The sequence below is a fragment of the Callorhinus ursinus genome, unplaced genomic scaffold, assembly GCF_003265705.2.
Source record: "Callorhinus ursinus isolate GAN/ISIS: 27379988/994484 unplaced genomic scaffold, GSC_fseal_2.0 scaffold7, whole genome shotgun sequence".
In the NCBI taxonomy this organism is placed as follows: domain Eukaryota; kingdom Metazoa; phylum Chordata; class Mammalia; order Carnivora; family Otariidae; genus Callorhinus; species Callorhinus ursinus.
The window spans coordinates 53,259,301-53,273,822 of NW_027397069.1; the positions used below are offsets into that span (position 1 = coordinate 53,259,301).

Consider the following 14,522-nt stretch of genomic DNA (forward strand, 5'->3'; position numbering starts at 1 on the left):
TGATTTAAGTAACTTTCATCTGGCAAAAATAAATGATATATAAACACTGTAGTCTAGTTAATAAAGGCTTTTTTTTGTCAAGTGAGTATAGGTTAACAATTCTGATACCACTATACACGTATATTGGAATTGAACAGGTAAGTAAATAGAAGGCAGATGTAGGAGCCAAATTTCTCACTATGGGGGTAGGATGTTATAAACAAGCAAGGTGACAAGGCTAGAATAATCCATATGGTAGTGGATTAGAGCGGGACACGTCAGTGTGAACTCATGTTTACTTAACAGAGATACAGATGGTTAAAAAGAGCAATATTTGTGTGTGTGTGTGTGTGTGTGTGTGTGTATGTTTGTGTGTGTATTCTGATTAGTACATACACATATATTTCCTTGATCCGTCAGCTGGAGAGGGCCTAGAAAGCAATGATCCCTTTCCCCTGGTAGCGACAAGCACACTTAGGGTCTAGATCTTGGTTCTTGGTTTACAATACCATTCTTCATTTCCTTGGAGAAATGGCTGATTCTAACACTGGGACAAGAAATATACAACATGAACCTGGGCATCTATTTAGTGCCAGGGGAATTGTTGAAAAGAAAAGAAAAGATCTACAATGGTGAGGTATGTCAAAGGGTCATAAGAGCCAACTGAAAGAGTTCCCAGTGACGAAAGGTGGAAAAATTTGAGTAACAAAATAAGTAACACAGTATTGAGTTATAACCTAAAATATAAAATAAGTATCCATGAGTCCATGCTGATGTAAATAAATGATTGGATAAATAAATAAATTGGAGAGGATTGACAAATCTCTCATGTAGAATTCTAAGTAACTTACGTAGCTACTCTACCCTCAAGGAGTTGGTGCATAAACTCCCTGCTCCCTCAGTGTATGCTATTCATGGAAACTTCCTTCCACACAGTACAGTATGGAAAGGGTTGGGGGGGGAAGAAACCTCACAGTTGAGAAATCTGACAAATACTATTTCAGCCAGGTGATCAAAATTAATATCAGCAGTAATAAGTCGAGTAGGTAGTAAGTACCCTTGATATAATGTGATGAGAATGGCATTTTACTGTTGTGAACTTCCTCCAAACTCATAACCTCATCAAACAAATCCAACTGAGGGACATTCTACAAAGCAACTGACTTCTCCAAAATGTCAAGGTCATTGGAACCAAGGAAAGTTTGAGAAACTGGCACAATCAAGAGGAGCCCTAGGAGACATGACAACTAAATGTAAGGTAGTATCCTGGATGGATTCTGGAACAAAGAAAGAACACAAGGTAAAAACTAAGGAAATCTGAATAAAGCATGGGCTTTAGTTAATAATAATGTATCAGAATTGCTTCATTAATTGTGACAAATGTACCAATATAAGATATTAATGGTAGGGGAAACTAGTGTGGAATATATTGGAATCTTTCTACTTCTGATTCATAATATTTTCTGTTAGTCTGAAATTATTCTAAAATAAAAGTTTATTTCTAAAACTTCTGGTGGTGCCTGGGTGGCTCTGTCGGTTAAGTGTTCGACTCTTGATTTCAGCTCAGGTCATGATCTCAGGGTCCTGAGTCGGGCTCTGGCTGAGTATGGAACCTGCTTAAGATTCTCTCTCTCCTGCTCACTCTGCCCTTCCCTCCCCCCGGTCAGCCCCCCCAGGGGTGCTACTCTCTCTCTCAAAAAAAAAATTTTTTTTTTCTGATGTTTTTCAGGTAAACTACCATTAAACCATGTTTAAGTGCTCAACAATGTTTACAATATCATAATTTATATAATTGTCACTCAGAGCAGAACAAAGCAGGATATTAATGTCATAATCTCTTCTTATACAGCTTTTAGTTTTTCCAGTAATTTCTATTTCTTTTTCTTCTTGTAATCTCTTACAATAATTCTCCATTTATTTTTACAAAAGTTCCAATGTATCAGATAGTTTTCATGCCCCTTTTTTTTTGTGGAAGCCTTGTCTCCCAGAGCCCTCTGGGGCCAACAAAGACAATTTTGTGAGAGGCTAACTTAATATAGTCTTCTGGTGGTATAACCTGATTTAAGGATAGAATTTAAGGTAGCTGGAGGAATGAATGAATTACATACACTTTAAATGTTCTTTCCTGCTTTTCTCAGCTAGTGTTTGCTGAATAAAGTCAATATAATTTCAATCCAAAGCAAAGATATGTGATATTTCAGTTAGCCTCAATAGCCTTAATGCATTCAAGAATCTTCTGGGATGGGGTGCCTGGGTGGCTCAGGTGGATAAGTGTCCAACTCGGTTTCAACTCAGGTCATGATTTCAGGGTTGTGAGATTGAGCCCTGCATGTGTCGGGCTCTGGGCTCAGTGGGGAGTCTGTTTGAGATTCTCTCTCCCTGTGCCTCTCCCCCCCTTCCACACACACTCTCTCTCATAAATAAATAAATAAATAAATAAATAAATAAATAAATCTAAAAAAAAGAAGAATCTTCAGGGATGCAGCTGCCATCATTCAACAAACCAGTGCTGCTGGGTATGGCCAATTAACCAGATACAAATCCACCTAAATATACCATTACCCACATGGCTTCAGTTGGTACACAAGGAATCCATAATAGATTTTGCCAAATTCATGAACTTCAAATATAACATTTTTAAAAAAATTCTTCTATATCTAACATCACTAAACAACAACAACCCCAAAAAATGTTTGAGGACAAAGGAATATTTTTTTGCTTGGAATAATATACGTTTAAATTTATTATTTATTATGTTGGCCATGTCTTTTTAACCTCATAGAACCAGTACCTACCACATAGTAAAGTTTCAGCATTTTTATTGAAGTTGGTTGACTTTCCTAGTATCTTAATGTGAAGATCAGTTTTACGTTCATTTTAACTTTTCTTTTCTCCAAGATCTAAATATTTGTTTTGGCTAGATTAAGGGAGATTTCCCAGAAAAGTTTCCTTTTTGGCTGTTACAAAGTTAGTTCTCTTCCTGTCTCTAACTGTGGAGACAATTCAGAAAAGATTAACTGTAATCTCCATGCTGCCGGTTTGTTTTTCATTTCCTTGCATTTCAAATCCTGTTCATTTTTGTGTGTTAGCCCCTCGTATGATAGGCAGATGCTTGATAAATATTTACTGATTTGATTTAATTTAGGAAAAAACCTTATGAGCTAAACCCTATAGTTCAATTGGCAAAATTGGCCTCAGATCACCTTAACCTTGTCTCTCTGAATGTTTATCACAATCCAGAGAGTACTGTATGACCCTGTGTGCAAATGAGTCACTGTATCCCCTGCAAAGGCAGAGTTAAATATCAAAGTGCCAGGAAATGAAGAATTGAATCCACCTCAAAACCACCAAATTTCTAGCCCGTTGAGCCTTCTTAATAGAACTACATCATCATTCTTTCCCATTTTTCCATTTACGTTCAAGTACGTTTATCCTTATATTATCTGATTTCAACCCTGGCCAGAAGATTTTTACCATTAAAGGCATATGGATGAGTTTTCTGCTAAATGTTTGAATAAAAGCAATGAGGTTAAAGGAGGTTTCTTGGCTACTCATCAGGGCGGAACAGTAGCTTCTTTGTCTTTTCAGATTCTCTGGTGCTTGGCCCTTGCCTCTTCTTGGATAACTTGTTGCTCTTGGACATGCTGGGCCTCAGCCAGGTCTGGTCCTCAAACCAACCCACAACTTATTCCCTTCAGGCAGCCCAAAGCCGGCCATGAGCACAGAGACCCTCTGTCCTCAGCAGTCAGGCTTCCAGAGTGGCCGGCCCATTTTGTGAATCTAACACCTGATATAAAATTTCTAATTACAGACACCAAATTCTCTTGCCTAGGAGATCTGAAAACGCAAGCTCCGCTCTTTGTTAGGACGTTTTATTTTCATTGGAAAGCCCCTGCCAAATGTTGGCCACATTTCACTCTGTCTGATCCATGCTTTTTATCTCTTCTCAACCAGACAAACACATAATGCTTCATTTGCTGGATGACCAGGCAATCCATCCATTTCCGAGATCAACTGGTACGCAATGCTCCTGCCGGGCCACTGTGCTGTGCAAAGTGCTCCAAAGGTATTTCTCAGGTTCTGGCAGGACTATCATTCCTCAACAAAGGCCTTACAATTTCAAAGGGAATTGAGATCATTCGGTTTCAGCTGCATCAGTGGTTCTTCCCTGAGTCTTTAGACACCAATGCTAGATTTAGAGATAAAATGGTGAAATGGGTTTGATGCCAGATTTAGAGATCAAATGGTGGAATGGTGGTATATAAACATTTGACAAGTGGCCATTCTGACACATGCATATTTAAATCTTTTTGCAAAATTGTACCTTTTTGGATGGTTTACATCCTAAGATATTGGTCAGTCGACTTTCCATCCACAGTACTAATGGAGAGCCTGGCCCATGTCTGTGCATCAGGGACAGTGAGACAGGAAGAAGTCCAAGGATTATAAAGCTCTGACTAACCCTCTTTCTTATTCCAAGTAATGCTTGATATTCATGCAGCTTCTGTTGCACGTGCACCCCAGGAACCTGGGTAGTACTCAGAATGGCCCCAGCCAACGGGAAAAAAGAGACTGCTGAGGTCTGACACTGCCCTGGGCTGTCAGGACAGAGGGTCAAGGTCAGAAGTGGGTCAGGGAGAGATGAGGGATCCTGGAGGAGTCTGCTGGGAAGAGCAGATAGTGTCCAGGCCTCTGTCTGGGATAGCTGGCATACATTTGGCAAGACTGTCTCCTTCTTGTGTTTCTTTTGGGAAACAGTATAGTAATGGAACGCTGAAGAGGATTCAGATAAAAAAAAAAAATCCTGCATCAACTCTGGGCCCAAGCCTTCACATTCATCCATTCATTCGTTCATTTGTTCAGTGATTTATTGAGCAACTATGGTCATAAGTACTATTCTAGATTCTTACAATACAGCAGAGAATGAACCAAATGAGTCCCCTGCTCTTTTAGAGCTTACCTTCTAAATGGGGATGGCAGAGAACTGACAAGCAAACATACCAGATAATTTTAGTTTATGATAAGTATTATGAAGGAGTGGGGGCCATTTTACAGGGAAGGACTCTCTGAAGAAGGTGATGTTTTTGGTAAGAACCAAAGGACGTAAAGGGGGACCTCACTGTGCAGTGATCTAAGGAAGAGAGCTCTAAGCAGAATGAACAACAAGTGCAAAGGCCCTGAGATAGGAAACATCTGGGGTTATTTGAGGGATTGAAGAGGCTGGAGCAAGCATAGTGAGGGAAACCGTGGCTGGGATGAGCTGAGAGTGTCACACAGAGGCCTCATCTGGTGAGCGCTTGCAGGCCATGGCAAGGAGTTGGTATTTTAGTTTTGTTACAATGGGAGGGCAGAGGGCAGTCACTAAGTTGCTTTGGGTTGAGCTTCCCAGGATTCCCACAACCTACTAGTCATTTAATCTTCTGGGTCACAAAGACAAATTAAATTTTGCGTAACTGTGTTAAATGTTTCAGTCATGTTGTCTAACAGGACCACAGCCCCTACTAAGGGAAGCTCCCCTTCTCACATACCTGCTTAAGACACATTAGTTAGAATAAAGGTACATCCATATGTCATGAACTGACCCTGCTCCCAATAACTGATAGTATCAGTTACCTGTGGTAGGCCCTACACTCATTTATCGAATGTTTATTAAGTGACTGTTATATACCAGGAATACAATGGTGAGCAAAACTGACACATTCTTTGCTATCATGTGTCTTACACTTTACCTAGAAAGCCTGACAATTAAATAGGCCAGACATCAATTGTTCTGCTATGATAGGGAAAGTTATGGGAGCATCTAGCAGCATAGTCAAGTAACCTGATCAAGGAAGACTTCCTGGAAGAAGTGATGTTTAAGCTGAAGGCTGAAGACTAAGTAAGAGAAGGACAGCTGGAGAAGAGGAAGAGTTTTCCAGGTGGAAGGAAGAACATATAACCAGAAGTAAGAGAAAACACAGCCTATTTTAAGCAACTTAAATAATTTCAGTACGAGGTGAGGGAGAGTACGAGATTGAGAAGTAAGACATGAGGCTGGTGAGGTACCTAGGGACCAAGTCATGAAGCTAGAACATGAAGTGTTTTATAAGGATGTTAAAGTAGCTGTACTTTATCATGTAGGCAATGGGAACTCTCTGAAGGATATGGAAAAATGGATTGGGATTGGAGGAAGATACTGGCAGGAAAATCATTGTACTGATTCAGGTGAGAAATGATAAGTCATTTGGCCAAAAATAGTAGTCATAGAGATGGAGCAAAGTTGACTAATTACAGATACATTTATCCACAGCTTAAAAAGATAATGGGGCGCCAACTCTCTTTCTGAAAAATTAGAGGGAAGTGAGCAGAGAAAGAAAGAGAGAATGAAACTAACAGAGAGAAAAGCTGAAGAGGCCATGATAGATTGTGTAAGCCAAATTTATAATGCAGTAAGAATATGTAGATGCTATGAAGAAAAGGAAAGATATGCAGAGTATAGGGAAAGAAAAGTACGTGTGACCCACGAGAGAGGGAGGGAGGGCTGGCCCAATTCCTGACAGTTCCCTGGTTCAGTTCCCAAAAGCTTCAGCTTTCTCATAAGCTCTGTTCCATGAATTCCCATGATCTTCAGATCCCTTAATGTTGCACCTAAAGGATCCTCCCCCTGCCCCCACACAAGCTAGTTTGATTGAGTTATAGTTCTTGCAACTTAAGGAATCTGAATAAATCAGAAATAGTTATACAAACTAATTCTTCAAGGGGCGCTCGGGGGGCTCAGTCAGTTGAACCTCAGACTCATGGTTTCGGCTTAGGTCATGATCTTGGGGTCCTGGGATCGGGCCCTGCACCAGGCTCCAGGCTCCGTACAGATTCTGCTTGTCCCTCTCCCTCTGCTCCTCCCCCTGCACTCTCTCTCTCATAAATAAATAAAAAATCTTTTAAAAAACTAAGTATTCAAGAAGCTAATTAATTAATACAGAATACAAATTAATGCAGTTATAATGAAAAGTATAACTTCTGAGTGATCATAGATGTTCTTTTTTATGGATCAACTACTTTTCAATATAGTAAATCCAACAACAATCAAAAAGTGGCTTGACGAGCATAGATTCAGAACAAAAAGTATTGAATGGCCATGATGTCTGATGGGCCCATCTCTCTGCCACTCAGTCTCTAAGGGGTGATGCTGAATCACAAGAAATCACTTCTGAGGCAAGAGAACACAAACCCTGAGGTGGTTACTCACAGAAGATGAGGCAAAAGAACCTGGATGAGAAGCTACCTCTTGGTTAAGAAGCTCTCCAGTTTATACCGGAGAAGTCAGGTCAAACATCCAGGGCGAAGTGAAGGGATGATGGAAACCCAAGATGATCGATCATGTTGGACATCAGGAGGATGGGTTAGAATGGGACAAGGCTCCAAGTGTGGTGACCACTGGGAGTCCAGTTTGGTTGGGTACAGTACAAGAAAATTAAGTAAACTACCATGTTTCAGGCCTGTGTGGGAACAAAAAAAAAATGTGAAAATCTGGCCCATGTTCTTTTTTTTAAAAATATTTTATTTATTTATTTGACAGAGAGAGACACAGCAAGAGAGGGAACACAAGCAGGGGGAGCGGGAGAGGGAGAAGCAGGCCCCCCGCCGAGCAGGGAGCCCGATGCAGGGCTCAATCCCAGGACCCTCAGATCATGACCTGAGCCGAACGCAGACGCTTAACCGACTGAGCCACCCAGGCGCCCCATGGCCCATGTTCTTAAAGGACTTATGGTCTAGTGAGAAACACAGACATGTACACAGATAACATAAGGTGGGAAGTGAGAAGACAGGTAAGTACAGGTGGTAGGGGTTTACAATGAGGTTCAAGATAATAACAGCTGAGCTCAGATAGGAAGGTCGAGTCATAGTTATGTAGGAATGTCAGGAAGTGCAAAATTTTAAGTATATTTGGAAGGAGCTGAAGCACCAGAAGCAGGCTGTATTAGTGGTATGTAAAAAGAAAAGTAGGGACTAGCAGAAGAAAAGCCTGGAGAGTTAAAGGGAAGTCATATCATGAAAGACATTTTTATTTCCAAGACTTTTTAAAAAAAATAAACAATGGTAAAAAGTTTTTCAACAAAGAAGTTTGCTCAGTTGCAAAAATGAATGCTTAAAATATATCTTAAAAAACCTAAAAAACAAAAACAAACCAACAAACTAGAAATATAAGGAAATTGACAAAACACCATTATAACATAGCCGTTGGTAAGTAGATTTTTGAATTCTAAATATCAAGTAAACACAAAATAACAAACATTCTGCTGAAAAAAATAATCGAACTCAATTTAGTAGAAACATGTTAAGATATGGACACTACAAATAGGGAATATAAACTTTTCTCTTTGTGAACTGGAGACAAAAAACATACACTCTTTCCTATTTTGATGTAGCATCTCTTAATAGTGGTCATGTGTTTAGCTACAAAGAAAATCTTAGCAAGGTATCTTACATAGAGATTTTATAGATTTTTTTTCTGATTAGATTCAATTAAGCTAGATATCATAATAAAATTGGACTTGGTTTTATAAGAAGTCACTGAAAGATTTTTAAGCAAGAGAGTGACACAACCAACCATGTAGCAATGGGTTGGAGGGGAGTTAGGAGAGACTGGAGGAGGGAAATCAGGTAAGGAAATACTGCAACAGTCCTGGAAAGAAAGAATGTGGGTCTGAGGCAAGATAGAAGTAGTGGGGAATGGAAAGAGTAGACAATTTAAAATACATTCAGTAGATAAAGAACAAGGACTGGCTGGCTGATTGAATTTAAGAGAGAGAGAAGTGGGGGTGGGGGGATGGAGAAGAGTTAAATGATTAAATTAGGTGGTGACCTGGTAGAAGTAGTGTCATTAATTTAGATGAGGAAGACACATGAAGGAACAGGTCTGGGGAAATGGGGAGTTCGTATTTGGGCTTGTTGGATTTGAGCCCATAGTCCAGTTTAAGGAGACAAAGAAAATTGTAAATTGACATTACCAGGAAGGTTATCCTTTTTCATAGAAGAAATTCAGAACTAAGGCCATGATTGGGGCGCCTGGGTGGCTCAGTCGGTTAAGCGGCTGCCTTCGGCTCAGGTCATGATCCCAGGGTCCTGGGATCGAGCCCCATGTCCGGCTCCCTGCTCAGCAGAGAGCCTGCTTCTCCCTCTCCCTCTGCCTGCCACTCTGCCTACCTGTGCTCTCTATCTCTCTGTCAAATAAATAAATAATAATAAAAAATCTTTAAAAAAAAAAAAAAGAACTAAGGCCATGATAGATGGGAAAGCATCAGGGTTCCTCTTTTATTTGGTGCCCAGTAGGGGATGAGGGTGGCTTATCAATAGTATTTAATAAGACTTAACACCGCCTACCTCTTACACCCAGGAACAGTTAAGACATGTTTAGGAGTATCTTAAGATGGGACAAAAAATGTCCAGTCCAGTTGGGAAGACAAGACTAGGGACTATACAGCCAGTGCCACAAATGTCCACTAAAGCAAATGTCCACTATTGGAAAAGGGGGCAGGACTGTAAGTGAAATGAGAAAAGGCCTTGCTTTTAATAAGTCATGGGGAGAAACCGACCGCTCTCCGTGCGCGCACACGCACACACACACACACGCACGCACGCACACACACGAGTCGTGGGGAGACACAGAACGGGCATGCTGGGGAGCAGGAGGGATGGAGGAGGGACCTGAAGCCTGGGAAGGAGTTGGAGCTCAACAGGGCAGACAAAGGGCGATGTGGCAAAGATTGTGTCAAGAAGCTAGAGTTACTTCATGGCTCTTACGTAAATTAAAGCCATTAAAACTAATTTTGCCCTGTAAATTTTCCTGAGAATGTTTCTACACTTCTTTGGATAATTGATATCCAAGACCAATGAGGTTCAGGAGAGACTTTTATCTAACACAGACACAAAGATAAAGCCTAACTTTTTGCTTTCACATTTGAGGATTAAAGGATCTTGATTACTTGAGGGGGCTTAGTAAGTGTTGATTACAATGATTTAGAAAATCCTTAGGGCGTCAGATGGTGATGCGACATAAGCCTTCTCAAAGAGTATATTTAACGACTTACTGGTCTAAAGCACGTGCTACAGAGGGCCCGGACAGGGGAGAGGCAGACCTGCTTGGCCATTAAGTGGTCTCGAAACGACATGACCTCTTTCATCTGTGGTTTTCTGACTGTCTTAGGGTCTGTTTTCTGACTTTCTTACTGTCTTTTTCTGACTGCATCTTTCTAGACTGTATTAAGATAGGAACTGTAATTTCTTCATTCATTCAACAAGTGTTCTATGAGTGTCCACTGTGTACCAGGCACTATTCTACTTACCTTATAATATTATTTTGAGAATTAAATGAAATAACATAAGTGAAAATACTTAGCAGAGTGTCTAGAATCTATCAGGTGCTAATTGTAATCATTCTTCTATACAAGAGGATTTTTTTTGGGTATTTGAGCCATTATTGGGTCAGGCCCACAATGGGCCAAGACACTCAGGGTGTTTATTACAAATACCAGGGTGTTTTGCAGAGCAAAAGAAATGACTAAATCGGGGATCCCAGAATGAAAAGACATTTAACTTTATACATTTTTGAAGCAGTAGGATGAAGAGCAAAATTTTGCCCTTGGGAAAGTGAAGCAGGTTTAAGTCAAGGCTATTCTGGGAAACCTGTGGAGGGTGCAGTGAAGCAGCAGGGGTGCTCCAAGTTAAAATCCATTGGAAATATGAATGCCCTACTAGGTCTAGAACATTTAGAAAGAACTACAAGGTAGTTGCTTCATCAACATGTTCAGAGTTAAGGTGCATGACAAAATAATTGAGACATCTTTAACTGTAAACACTGCAATGCACCCACCGAAGCCTGGAATGTGAATTTGCAATTCAGAATAAATATTTTGAATTGACCGGGTAAGGGCCTTGATAACTCAGATATTAGCATTTCCCAGTGCTCCAAATAAGTCATTTGAAAAAAGAAAGGAAGACAGGCTGACTCAAGCTGGAAAACATGTTTTCTCTCAGTATTACTTTTGCTTTTGAAGTGAGCTGGTTTCATTATCAAAGAGTGTGGCATTTGCCACTTCCCTTTTATAAATTGACCTTTAGCCCTGACCTTGAAGAGCCTAATGAGGTTGGTCAGAAGTCACAATGAGATGGAATATGCCTGATTCCCAAAGAGAAAATGGCAAGATTAAGGTTATTTACATGTTCCCCCTTAGTGCCCAGAAAGGCAATAACATTACTTATTACAATATGTGATAACTATAACTGTCTATTTATTTTTCAGTCTTTTCCAAAAGACTAGAAACTCCTTAAGGGCACAACCTGTGTATTATTAATCATTGTAACCCCAACTGCTTGAAAATCTCCTTGGAGGAGAGGCTCTGTAAATGCTTTATAGTAAGCAAGCGGATCAATGAATGGAGAGAAAGAGGGAAGGAGGAATGAATGGATGGATGGATGGATGGATGGATGGATGGATGGATAGAAGGATTCCTGGCTGTAAAGAAAAATGCCATAAAAATACAGGAAATGGTACTGAAGTAATGGGAAGACAAGATAGCCTGATTGACTTAGACCCGTAAGAATCACTGATGAGGGATCTCATCCTAGAGTCATTGGGAAGAAGAAAACTTGGATTCGTTTTTCCTGTAGTTTCTCCTAATCCATCATCCCAAAATTCTGCTCTGTTCCTCCAGCAAAGCAAGATTCTATTGGATAAATAAGGCTACCTTGTGAGGCCCAAGAACACGTAAGAGCATCAGGACTCTCTGAGAAGGGCACAAAGTTTATCTATCTCATTCCTGTCCATGGAGTAGCTATCCTGAGAGGCAAGGGCTCCATCTGCCTGAACTAGACTGGATGATGGGTGTCTTGGGCCACTGAGATGGATAGACTCATAATGGATAGACTATGGGGGAGTGAGGGGTGGAGGAGCTTTAGGAATGGAGTCAGCGTAGCCTTGCTTGCAGATTTCAGAGTGTCAGTGGTGAGTTCCAGGGACCATATTTGCTATTTAGGGATTTGGTAAGGTCAGCACCATAGGACACCCACAGCAAAATCCATCTCCTGCCAGGGCAACTCAGACTGAGACTGACAATATTATTCCATCCTGGAATAATAAGAGAACAGTTAATTCATTGACCCCCTCCAAAAGATGGAGAAATGGCTCCCTGGCAAAGGCCTCTGCAGACGTATGAGCAGCCAGGAGGAGACAGCACATCCAGGAACTGAAAGAGCTGGGGGGATGGAGGGGCCTGAGGTTCCCCTCCCTGAGCAATGCTGACCTTCGGGAGGAGGTTGTAGCACAAGAATGGTCATCAGACAACGTAGTCTTTGCCATTCTACTGGCCTGTGGAATTTGGGAACTCTCAACTAACTGCATGGAAAACAGCCCGGGGACTCACTTGCACAAGGGTGCCACCTGGGGACACGATTCACACAAATTCCAAGCTTATAATTCAGGCATTCATCAAGGTGGGTATGTTGGGAGGGAGGGCCAAACATATGGTACAAAGGGAAAGCTTGATTCGTAGAAGATTATTCTGCAGCAATTGCCTCTGACTGTTAAGGAGGTAGCAGAGCAGGGTGTTGGGAGCATGGACTTGGGAGCCAAATGCTAGGGCTTCAGTCTTCTCTTGATTTCTTTTGCTCCAAGACTTTGAGTGAGTTTCCTCATTCCCTAGGTCCCTGCTTCTTCATCTGTTGAAGGGGATAATAAGAGCGCTTACGTCACAGAGTGGGTAAGAAGACTAATTAAATAATCCAAGTCAGAGCTGTCATATAAGTACTTGATAAATATTAGCATACATGCAAAGTATAACCTGACATATAAAATGTGAATCATATCTTATGTATCCAAACACAGGGAAGGTTCCTACGTAATTGCCTGTAGAGCAATAGTTGGGTATGGAGTGGTGACTGAAGAAGATGAACCGGGACATGAATCAAAAGCATACTTTGTGATACACTCTTTTTTTTCTAAGATACTAAAAAATCCCTTGTTAACCTAAAGTATTTAAGGAACATAGTTTGGAAACCATTGCATTATTGGACCAAAAATAAAAGCTCTATGTCCTAGGGGCGCCTGGATGGCTTAGTTGGTCAAGTGTGTGACTCTTGATCTCGGGGTTGTGGGTTGAAGCCCCATGCAGGGTGTAGAGATTGCTTAAAAAATAGAATCTTAAGGGGAAAAAAAAGCAATATATCCTAAACCGATTATAGTGAGGTCAGGTGTACTGCCCATTCTTGCTGGAATAACCAGAGGCAACGTTTAGAGCTGGGCCCACTGAAGACATTCCTTCTGACATTTGGGGCCTATGCCAACAGGTGTGATCTTGATTTTATTTAAGGGGTTTATGATTGACAATGCCAAGGAAAACATTTAACAGGACCCCAGCTTAGAGGAAATAAAGATCTGTTATTTGAGGTTAGTGAATACACACAGAAGCTTCTAAAACATGTATAATAGGACGTTGGTGAGATAGTGAGTAAAAAATCTAAATCTAAATGCCTGTGAGTTTCACATACTAATACAAATAATAAAGTTTTAAACAAAGGACACAAAAAGAGTAAAGAGCAAGTTAGGAAACATTGACTAAGAAATTAACAATCACCTCAAATTTGCTCCGCGCCATAAGAAGTGGCCAGGGTTTTTGTTAAGTTATTTAGGTCATTTAAAACTGCCACATGAACTGTAATTTCCATTTCTGTTTAAAAAAAAAAAAAAAAAAGGCTTTGAAAGGTAAATTGTCATTTGAAGATGACTAGAGCTTAAATCTGAGAATCATTAATGTTTATGGCTTGTGGTTTTTTAAAATATTACCCCTAGGTGGTGACGTTGAGGGAAAGGCCTGGGGGAAAATCATCTCTGGCCTCTGGGAATTCTTTGTCTCATCTACCCTCCCCTGGTCCTTTCTCCTCTCCATTCCTTACCTTTATCTCCCCGGGGTAGCAAAGGATTAGGAGGTGAGCTTCATGTATTTAATTACACACACCTGGCAGGAAAAATGCCATGGACAAGGCTGTGATCAAATGATAAGGCTACAGTCAGCGACTAATTAAGAATGCCAAGCATGGGGCGCCTGGGTGGTTCAGTTGGTAAACGACAGCCTTTGGCTCAGATCATGATCCAGGATCCAGTCCCGCATCGGGCTTCCTGCTCAGCAGGGAGTCTGCTTCTCCCTCTGACCCTTCCCCCTCTCGTGTGCTCTCTCTCTTTCTCAAATAAATATATAAATAAATCTTAAAAAAAGAAAAAGAACACCAAGCATATGAGATAGTTTCATTATTTCCGAATAGTCTAATAAAGTCAATGTTTTATATATTTAATAATATAAACTCTATATGATTATGCCGATAGAGAACGAGGCATAACTGGTATATGCAAGTTATACTTTCAGAGTTTAAATCTTCTCACTTTTGGTCTGCACAACAGTGTCATCAAGGCAAAGCAGAGTTGGGGCGAAGAGAACCAAGGCCAGAAATGGCTGATGGAGCAGAAGACACATGAAAAAAGGCCCTGCGTTCCTGGTAATTAAAGGTCTTGGTCT

At 40.7% G+C, this 14,522-nt stretch overlaps 1 long non-coding RNA gene across 1 annotated transcript; it reads left to right on the forward strand.

Moving 5' to 3' along the window:
• The first annotated feature begins 1,201 nt into the window (after positions 1–1,201).
• Positions 1,202–6,184, forward strand: LOC141373118 (uncharacterized). Its single transcript, XR_012378803.1, has 3 exons — positions 1,202–1,279; positions 3,934–4,045; positions 6,100–6,184. It is a non-coding gene; the product is annotated as an uncharacterized lncRNA (long non-coding RNA).
• The last annotated feature ends 8,338 nt before the right edge of the window (positions 6,185–14,522 follow it).